The sequence below is a fragment of the Chelonoidis abingdonii genome, chromosome 13, assembly GCF_003597395.2.
Source record: "Chelonoidis abingdonii isolate Lonesome George chromosome 13, CheloAbing_2.0, whole genome shotgun sequence".
Taxonomy (NCBI): domain Eukaryota; kingdom Metazoa; phylum Chordata; order Testudines; family Testudinidae; genus Chelonoidis; species Chelonoidis abingdonii.
Window position 1 is genome coordinate 6,743,636 of NC_133781.1, and position 10,585 is coordinate 6,754,220.

The 10,585-nt window shown below is 45.1% G+C and overlaps 1 pseudogene; it reads right to left on the reverse strand.

Annotated features, from left to right (window-relative positions):
* Positions 1-480: 480 nt before the first annotated feature.
* The window catches only part of LOC116838591 (uncharacterized), a 44,687-nt pseudogene continuing 34,582 nt past the window's right edge, over positions 481-10,585 (reverse strand).

The following is a 10,585-nucleotide window of genomic DNA, read 5'->3' on the forward strand; positions in this document are numbered from 1 at the left end:
ATATTGAGCATTCTGGTTCAGGCTTCTCTATAAGAGAAAATCAGTAGCACATCAGACTGTGTACAGAGGGTCTAGGTCACCGAGTGACAGCCTCACCCCAGGCCAGGCTGTCCTGATTCGAGGTAATGTTTATCAGGAATCACTTTTAAACACATGTAACCTGACCCTGGATCCAAATCACCACTTCCACCTCTACAAAGATCTTGGATTTTAAATGTATTATATTTAATTCTGTTTAAAACAATTGTTTTGTTTCAGTGCTTTGACACTGACCCTGCAACATGAACTTCCCAGTGAAACCAAGCTACAAAAAGTCTGAACTTCGACTCATTTCGGCCTGCTTTTGCTATCCTTCCTGATATGAAGCAGTATTTTATGCCAGTGAAATCAATGGAATTATCCCTCATCATGAACAATGGGATCAGGACATGTTGCTTTCCAAATACACAAATAAAACCATCATCCAGTAAGAGCAGAGGCTGGGACAGGGTCACGCCCTTTATCGGCATTTACTAAAACATCATCGAAAACAGAGCAGAACCTTCCAAGGTTTCCAGTGAAACTCTGAGATGCTGGCCAGATTTTGTACTGCTTCTGGCTTAGCTGGTACATTAATTATTTTCTAAAAACATTCCCTGTGGGATTTTCAGCTTGCAAATGCTGCTGTCTGCCATGCTGTCAATATTAGTAGGGCATGCCTGGAGAGATTTCTTTACCCTCCAATTCCCCTATGGAGAGTGTGAAAAGGAAAGCACAGCCTCAGATTGCAGCAGCATTTCTGCTGCTCTCCCTGTAAAATTAGAGCTACCAGGAATCTTGGCATAAAACAAGCAGAAATGTTGGCATGGTAATCCTGCCGGCAAAACGTCTCAACCCCTACACTTCTGCTAAGACACTGCTGGGCACTGGACCCTGGAGGTGGTAAGAATACATTTTCCATACTAAAAGCCTTTATTTATGCTGCTGAGATGTCCTGGGTCAGATTAAGTCATAATAAAAAGAGTGATTTGTGTATTCCATACAGCACTAACCTATTCCATCTGCTGCCAGAATACTGTATTGTCTAGTTAAGAAATGCCCTCGAGGGATCTGATTTACCATTATGAGTAGAGTCCCATGCTGGGGGGGCAAGAGCAGAGCTGGAAACATTAACTGATTTCAGAGGACAACAAATTGATGCTCATAACTAACAATAGACTTGAACTAATTGTCCTGACTGAAGGGCAATTTGGGCCAGCCATTGCTCTGGTTTATAGTGCATGAAAGCTAAGGGTTCTGAGGCTAAATGTAATCCTATGGAGAGTTTAGCTGTTGAACCCTTGCTTGTGTCAAATGAGCTGAGCATGCAGGAGACTGACATGGCTGCCTTCTCTTCTAATTCTGTCCCTGACCCTGCGCTCTCCCAGGAAAGGGCCGTGAGGCTCTGCCTTGGCCCCACAGCCAGACGGATGAGGGATTTTCAGGTGAGTGATGTCTTCTGTTTTCATTTATGACATCTGAGAGGTTTCCCTCTGGAAGCCATAGAATGGGAAAGAGTGAAACGCCAGGAGGGGCCCAGCAACTTTCTGAACAGTAGAGAGGCAGGTAAAAAACCCAGCTAACAGGGATTTTAGGGTTGGCAGCTCTTAATCATGCATCAGAGTTTCCTGGTTAATCAAACTTCTCCTATCTGTATAGTAAATACCAGAGAAAGCTATCTGGGCAGTGAGTCCTAGCAGAAGAGGATGAAGTTCCAAAATGCCCTTCTCATCAAATAGCAGAACAGCTGATGGGCTCCAGTTACAGAACAGGTGAGTGAGAAGCCTATGGGTAGGAAAGGGAGTGCAGTCAAGGAGGAGAAGGAAGAAGGAGAGAGACAGTGAAGTGACAAGGAGAGTAAAGGAGGCTAGGAGTATAATATTAGCAACAGCAGCTGCTGGCAACTGACTTCTAGAAAAAGAGTGAGTAGGTGACACGTTCCTTCCCTGACACTCCATCTGAGACATAAGGAAAGAAATCCCAGGATGAAGATAGCTTAGTGCAGCTTTGATGTCTGACTGTGGATGCTGTTAATGGATGGTATACCTACACTGTAACTTATCCAAGCCTGTAACATACACTTGGCCATACTGAATCAGAGAGGGAAAATACCTGTTATACTACCAGGCCACTTCCCAAGTGGCAGAGTAGATTGGTCCCTATAGTATATTTTTTTAATGTTTGCTACAGTCTAGTTTTTACAGTTGCAAGCAATGGGGCCCCTATCACTTCCCTGGGAGACTCATCCACAGCCTCATACTTCACGCTGACAGGCAGCGTCTCCTGGTATTCAGCTTAAATGTTTCCTTATTTAACTTCACATCATTAGACTCATTGTACCACCAAAGAATTTAATGCCCACGCCACTTAGTTATTGCTTTGCCAAGCTGGACAGATTTCTGTCTTTCCCTCTAAATCAGTCCCTCTGGCTTTGCTCTCTTCAGAGTTCCCTCCAGTTTATCACGATCTTTCTGGAAGGCTGTGCCTTGTACTGAGTTTAATATTCCATTTGAGGCCACACCTTGCATCGCCTCCCAATTCATGAAGGATGTTGCACAGATTCATAGTTTCCAAGGCCAGAAGGAACCATTGTGATTATCTAGTCTGACTCCCTATAGGCCAGAGAACTTTCCCAAAAATAATTCCTTTCTGAAGCAGAGCAGATCTTTTAGAAAAATAGCTAATCTTGATTGAAAAATTGCCAGTAATGGGAAATCCATCAGAGCCCTTGGTAAATTGTTCCAATGTTTCATTGGCAGGATGCATCTCATTTTATTAGTTTCTGCCCATGGTTCTCCCCTGGCTAGGCCCCTTGGATTGTCTGTTGCTTGAAGCTACAAAATGAAAATTAGGTATTGGGTGCTGTATACCCAACTTTAACCCCTTGAATACCAGGAGAAACCACATTTGTTTCCAAACACACCAATCATCTGAAGGCAGGTGATGGATGCAAAATAAAGGGTCAGAGAGACAGTATAGCCAAAGACCCAGATGGATCCACTTGCCCAGATGTAGAGGACCCCATGGGCAGATGTTCCCAAAGATTCCTCTAGGTTACTGGGCTCTCTCAGTCACACACTTTGCCCCTCAACTTTGCCCATTAGGGACATGATTCAGTAATCTCTTCTAACACTGAATAGCATTCACTCACACCAGTATCCCTATTGACTTCAAAGGGACTACTCACATGTGTGAATGCTACCAAATATGAGTAGGGACAACTCTAAAGTCAGACTTAAAAGGCTTGACAAGCCTGCCTTTCTTTCTTTCTTTCTTTCTTTCGTTTATACATGAGAGAGAAATCAGCTCTTGCAGCAGGTAGGTTTGCTGAGGCACTAGCACATTGTTTAGGTAGTGTATGGAGAACTGAATAATTGGATTTGGCTTTGTAGACTGGAAGCCTCTGAAGGAAGGTCTTTCTGCAGCCCAGGGGGCATTTTGTGAAATTCTGGTGATATTAGTGGGAATGATGCTTTGGTGCATCAGTAAATACACACCACTCTTTCTTGCTGATACTGTTTAAAAGCCTCTGCAGTGCAAATGGGGCAGCAGCTTTGGGAGCAGCACATTAGCTGCATCTATTTTAAACCTTCTCCCAGTGATGTTCCTTTATGGCCATTATAGACCAATGTTTTCTCAATATCAGTTACCTTTGCATCAGCACTTACCAGCTGAAGCACAGCCTGAGTCCAGAAATAGTGTGTTTGTGCAAAGTGACTCTTGTCCTCCATGTATGGCAGCAAATCACAACTGAGGAGAAATTAATTTTCCATTCCCCTCTCATTAATGTTTCACTTTGATCCTGATAATCCATCATGCTTTATGAGATCCTCCATTCAGTGGAACAACCAGGTCAGCACAGCAAAATACATGGGACTAGTGTGAATTTTCTAAAGATGACATTTAGCATAAAATACCTTGACTGAGATTTTTAGCTAAAGTTAGTAAAACTACGTTTATATTTTCCAAGTTAAAAATTAGAATGAATTTCTTCTAAAACAATCACATTCTGAAAAATAAAAGAGCCTACATTTTTTCCAAGCGATTTCAAGATCATTTAAAAGTTAAGTCACATGTCTGTCAGTTCATCAACTCCAGATGGTCACTAAAACTTTATCCAAAGTTAACATAAATTAATTTGTTTTAAAATATATTCCGCAAACTGTAATCAGTATCTTTTGTATTCAACTAATTAAATAAATATACTCCTGAAATGAGAACTATTTCCTCACTAGGAATTTTTACAGATTCACTAAAGCAACACATACAGAACACTCCAAGATTAACATTCCCTGGGAACAAAACATCTCTATTATTTAGGATTATCAGGCATGGTGAGACATTTACAGCCTCCCACAAACAGGAACACTGGTACCATTCAGGATCGAGATCTGGCTGTCAAATATTGTCACCGGAGTCTAAATAGATGTGAACTTCATCATTGCCTTCTTTTTGCTATGTTTTTCCTTAGCCAAAAAGCAAACCTGTACATTCCAAGAGGATTAGTCTTATTTTAGATTCAGGGGAAACAACAAAGCAAGAAAAAACTTGTATAAAGTCTCTGTGAGATAGCACAGTGTGTGTGACTCACTCTGTTATAGCAGCCAGTGGGTAACATCCCTACAGACCAGCTAGTATGTATACTTAAAGTGGAGTTCATAGAAAATAGCCTTATAGTTAAACATCTAAATACACTACACATCACAGCAAGTTCAGTAGCAGCCCTACAAATTTCACAGCTAGAGATGAAAGCTAAATCTAATGTAATTTCAAGGTATGGAAAACATGTCTTACAATAAGAAGCTAAAGAAATGTAATCCATTTAGTTGATAAAAGAGAAGTTTAAGGGAGAAGTTGACCACGGTTTATAAGTACCTACATAGGAAGATGATATCTGACACTAGAAGGCTTTTTAATCTTACAGACACTAAGGCACAATCCACTGACAGTAAGTTGAAGTCACCAAAGTGTACACTGGAAATAAGATGCAAATTTTTAACAGTAAATGTAATTAAACATCAAACAGACTATCAAGGGAAGTGGTAAATTCTCCCGTTACTTGGAGTCCAGCACTCATACAAGTAAGGGGTATTTTTATAATACAACTTGACTTGTATTTTGAGTAATTGGCATGGCATCTCTTGAACAAATACATTAGCAATGCTAGGCGGCAATATCCTTCTTGCTATTGTAAGCAGGAATTGGGGCAGGGAGCTCCACATTAAAAAAAATTACTAAAGTGGAGCATGATTCAGAAAAGGTTGGGAACTCCTGAATTAGAGCAGATTGTTTAGAACAACAGCCAATGTTGATTTAAAAGTTACACTGATGAAGAATCCACCGTGACCTTTGTTCTCAGAGACTGCCGACTTGGTCAGGTCCCCTTCAGAATCTAGCTAAAGAAGGAGGAGAAGGCACCAGCAGCCCTCTAACTTTTAGCCCAGCGGTTAGAGCAGTCACTGGGGATGTGGGGGACCCATGTTAAGTTACCCCCATGTCAGAAAGGGGGAAAGGATTTGAACAGGGATCACCTAGACCTCTGAGGTGAGTGCTCGAACCACTGAGCTGTGGGAGCTCCCTCAATCCTGTTGAAGTGATTCCACTGCGGATAAATGATGGAAGCATCACTGGGCCAGCAAAGGGGGAAATAACTCTGTAGCCTGGTGGTTAGGGTCCCCAAGTAGGATGTGGGGGACCAACAGGTCAGTCCGTTGCTCCACTGACTCTTTAATTATTTATCCCCGGTGAACTGCTTCAACAGGAGAAATTGCTATCTCGTAGTTCCGTGGTTAGCACATGCTCCTGTGAGCCCCCATTACAATCCTTTCTCTCCTTCAGCAGAGAAGGGAATTGAACCTGGGTTTCCTAGACACCAGGTGAGCATGCTAACCATGAGTCAAATGTTATAAAATGGGTTCCTCCTCCAGACGTTTTGTGTGGAGCTAGGCAGCTCCCTAGCTTAGTCTCACAGCCTAAGCTACCTGACTCCAAGAGAGTTATTCTCATTTGCAAATCACTAGCAGACATTGGCACCTCCCTGCACCCTGGCCTTCCTGAGAGGTGGGGCTTAGCACACACCCTTCTCATCGGCATCTCCTATTGGCTAGCCTAGGTAGCTTCCTGCCTAGTGTGGCTGTTGTGAATCTCAATCTAAGGCACAGCGTCTCTCCCTGCGCATTGCATAGGGAACCCAGGCTCCTACCTCAGGCTTTGTGAATTGCAGTGCATTCCTATGATTTTCTAGGTGCCTAAAAGTTAGGTGCTGCCATGCTGAGTGTCACAACGCTAACTAAAGCCATTGCAAAAGGCCTTACGTATCTGTTACAGAAACTGCAGACTCAGGGTGCAACATTCTGTTTGCACTTCCACTGCTCACTGAAGGCCACCAACCAAGGGATAAAAAGTGCAGACTAATCTAGGCTTTGACCAACATAGCAGATCCTTAGGGGGATATCACCACCCAGCACAAAGCAACATTTTCTATAGGGAATCATTTGCTTGATGAAGAGAATGGTCTGCATGAGATGGCTTAGGACAGAAAGAAGGGGGGCACAAACCCATAACATCTGTCTGTCTGCAGGGTTGTGAACTCCCACCCAGCTCTGTCACATCTGAGCACCTTCCCCATAAAATCAATTAGAAATAGTGAAGTCCTTCATGGACTTGATAGTCTTTGGCTCTTTTCTCTTCACGGAATGAAAATTCTGCTTGTGGTAGAGTTATGATTTTCTTTGGCTGGTTGGTTGGGTAGTGTTCTGGGAGAGAGTTTTTGTTGGGGGTCAGGTTTTTCTGGGGAAGAAAGGTGTTAGTGTTGTGAGTGCAATTTTTGTTATGGTGGAAAAGCTTTGTCAAAGAAGGCTTTCAGCAACATCTGGTTCTCACTGAAAGCCCTGCTGAGGGTTCACAAGTTATTCCAAACCTGCATCTTGGAGATGGCCAAAAACATTGGAGTGCATTTTTGGTGCTGCTGCTGTTGTTATACTGCATCACACCGAAAGGCATTTTATTAGTATTATTCATGTGATAGCTGTCTCGGTGGTGCAATTACTAGGGTCTTTCAGCTAATAACAAATAGGTTGGTGATTTGAGCCTACCCAGGGATGGTGCTATCTTAGTGTTTTGAAGCAAGCAGACTTGTACATCAGCCATTATGTATTTAAAACTAAAAATGCTCCAGCACTGGAGAAAGTAAATAAGGAAATGTTATTTAATCCTCATAACACAAGAACTAGGGATCACCAAATGAAATTAATAGGCAGCAGGTTTAAAACAAACAAAAGGAAATATTTCTTTACACAATGCACAGTCAACCTGTGGAACTCCTTGCCAGAGGATTTTGTGAAGGTCAAGGTTATAACAGGATTCAAAAAAGAACTAGATAAATTCATGGAGGATAGGTCCATCAATGGCTATTAGCCAGGATGGGCAGGGATGGTGTCCCTAGCCTCTGTTTGCCAGAAGCTGAGAATGGGAGACAGGGGATTACTTGTTCTGTTAATTTCCTCTGGGGCACCTGGGATTGGCCACATTCAGTAGACAGGATACTGGGCTAGATGGACCTTTGGCCTGACCCAGTATTAGTCATAAGAACAGAATACTGACCCATCTTATTGCCCCATGGGGGTGTTGGGCAGCTAGGTCTCCAGCGATCCCAAAGAACGGAGCAGCATCTCCTTAGCATGTAGGCAGCTAGGATCAGGCATTATGAATGGGGAGCCTGGTGCACCCGTAAAACCCTGGATTTAGTCAATGAAATGCTCCTTTGTTGAGAGTTTAATAACAGAATAAGATCAAAGCGATGCTGGAGAAGTGCAGCCAGCAAAGGCTGATACTGCACAGTGCATCCCTGCTAACATGTACTTAGTGTTCAGGTAAGAGTTGGCACTGTGGGCATCTACAGGCAGTATCATGATATAAAAGGATTCAAGGTGACCCTGAGATTGGTTTTTGAGGCACCTCACTAAAATGTGACATAATTATCACATTAGAATGTAGTCAGCACCCACTCTCTGCAGCCCTCTTCACGCTGGAATTATTATTTCCTCCTGGACAAATTATGCTGTCGAGCCCTTAGGAGTGTCTCATCACTAATACAGTCGTATATTTCTGCCTTAAAAACAGCCCTCAATACAAATTCTCCTGATACTAAGCCCATGAAACAATTCTTCTCATCACCCTACATCCATTCCTGTTACAATTTCCTGCATCCTCCTCCCAACTTCCTGTCACCGGTACCTGTGTCCTCCCTCCTACCTCCCTGTCACTGTTACTCACATCCTCTCTCCTAACTCCCACTTTCCTGTCACCATTACCCACATTCTCCCTCCAACCCCCCACCTCCCTGTCACATTACCTGTACCCCCATCTAACGCCATACCTTCCTATCACCATTATACATGTCCTCCCTCCTACCTCCCACCTTCCTGGAACCGTTACTTGGATCCTCTCTCCCACCCCCCACTCCCTGTCACCATTACCTGCATCCTTCCTCCAACCCCTCACTTTCCTATCACCCTTACCTACATCCAGCTTGTTACCTACATCTTTCCTCCTACTCCCACCTTCCTATCACTGTTACCTGCATCTTCTCTCCCACACACTCCTGTCACCGCTACCTGCATACACCTTCCCACTCCCATCTTCCTGTCACTGTTACCTGCATGCTCCCTCCAACCCCTCACCTTCCTATCACCCTTATCTACATCCAGATTGTTACCTGCATCCACCCTCCCACCCCCACCTCCCTGTCACATTGCCTGCATCTTCCATCTAACGCTACACCTTCCTGTCACCGGTATTTGAATCCTCCCTCCCACTTCCCTGTCACTGTTACCTGCATCCGCCCTCCCACACCCACCTCCCTGACACATTACCTGCATCCTCCATCTAACGCCATACCTTCCTGTCACCATTATCCGCATCCGTCCTCCCACCCCCCACCTCCCTGTCACATTACCTGCATCCTCCATCTAACGCCATATCTTCCTGTCACCATAATCCGCATCTGCCCTCCCACCCCCCACCTCCGTCACATTACCTCCATCCTCCATCTAATGCCATACCTTCCTGTCACCATTATCCGCGTCCTCCCTCCTACCCTCAACTTTCCTGTCACCATTACCTGCATCCACCTTTCCACACCCACCTTCCTGTCACCATTACCTGCATCCTCCTTCTAACTTCCCACCTTCCTGTCATCTGTACTTGGATCCTCCCTCCCACCCCCACCTTCCTGTCACCATTACCTGCATCCAGCTTGTTACCTGCATCCTCCCTCCCACTCTCACCTTCCTGTCACTAATACCCGCATCCTCCTTCTAACCTCCCGCCTTCCTGTCACCATTACCTGCATCCTCCTTCTAACTTCCCACCTTCCTGTCATCTGTACTTGGATCCTCCCTCCCACCCCCACCTTCCTGTCACCATTACCTGCATCCAGCTTGTTACCTGCATCCTCCCTCCCACTCTCACCTTCCTGTCACTAATACCCGCATCCTCCTTCTAACCTCCCGCCTTCCTGTCACCATTACCTGCATCCACCTCCCCACCCCCCACCATCCTGTCATTGTTGCCTGCATCCTCCTTCCCACTCCCCAACTTCCTGTCACTGATACCTACATCCTCTGTCCCACCCCCACCTTCCTACCACAGTTATCTGCATCCACCTTCCCACCCCCACCTTCCTGTAACCATTACCTACATCATCCCTCCCACCCCAATCTTCCTGTGACCCTTACCTGCATCCTCCTTCCCACTCCCCACCTTCCTGTCACCATTACTTGCATCCTTCTTATCACCTTCAACCTGCCTATCACCATTACCTGCATCCTCCCTCCCACCACACACCTTCCTGTCACCATTACCCGTGTCCTCCCTCTCACCCTATTTTCCTGTCTTTGTTATTTGCATCCTCCCTCCCACCCCAACCCTTCCTGTCACTATTACCTGCATCCTTGCTCCCACCCCCACTTTCCTGTCACCTATCAGAGTGGTAGCCATGTTGGTCTGGATCTGTAAAAGCGGCAAAGAGTTCTGTGGCACCTTATAGACTAACAAACATATTGCAGCAAGAGTTTTTGTGGGTGAATACCCACTTCGTCAGCTGCATCTTTCGTGTCACCATTACCTCTATTCCTGGGCCCCCTTCTGAACTGCCAGGCCCTGTAGTTTGTACCGGCTTCCCCCCATCTCGGCCTTGTTAGGGGATGGGAAAAGGAAAAGAAAACTAAAACTTTGCTGTCAATCTTTCTGACCACGAGATGTCACTATCTAAAGATAAGACGGTTACTCACCTTTGTAACTGTTGTTCTTCGAGATGTGTTGCTCATATCCATTCCAGTTAGGTGTGCGCGCGCCGCGCGCACGTTCGTCGGAGAAACTTTTACCCTAGCAACACTCGGTGGGCCGGCAGGTCGCCCCCTGGAGTGGCACCACTATGGTGCCTGATATATACCCCTGCCGACCCAACCGTTCCTCAGTTCCTTCTTGCCGGCTACTCCGACAGTGGGGAAGGAGGGCGGGTGTGGAATGGATATGAGCAACACATCTCGAAGAACAACAGTTACAA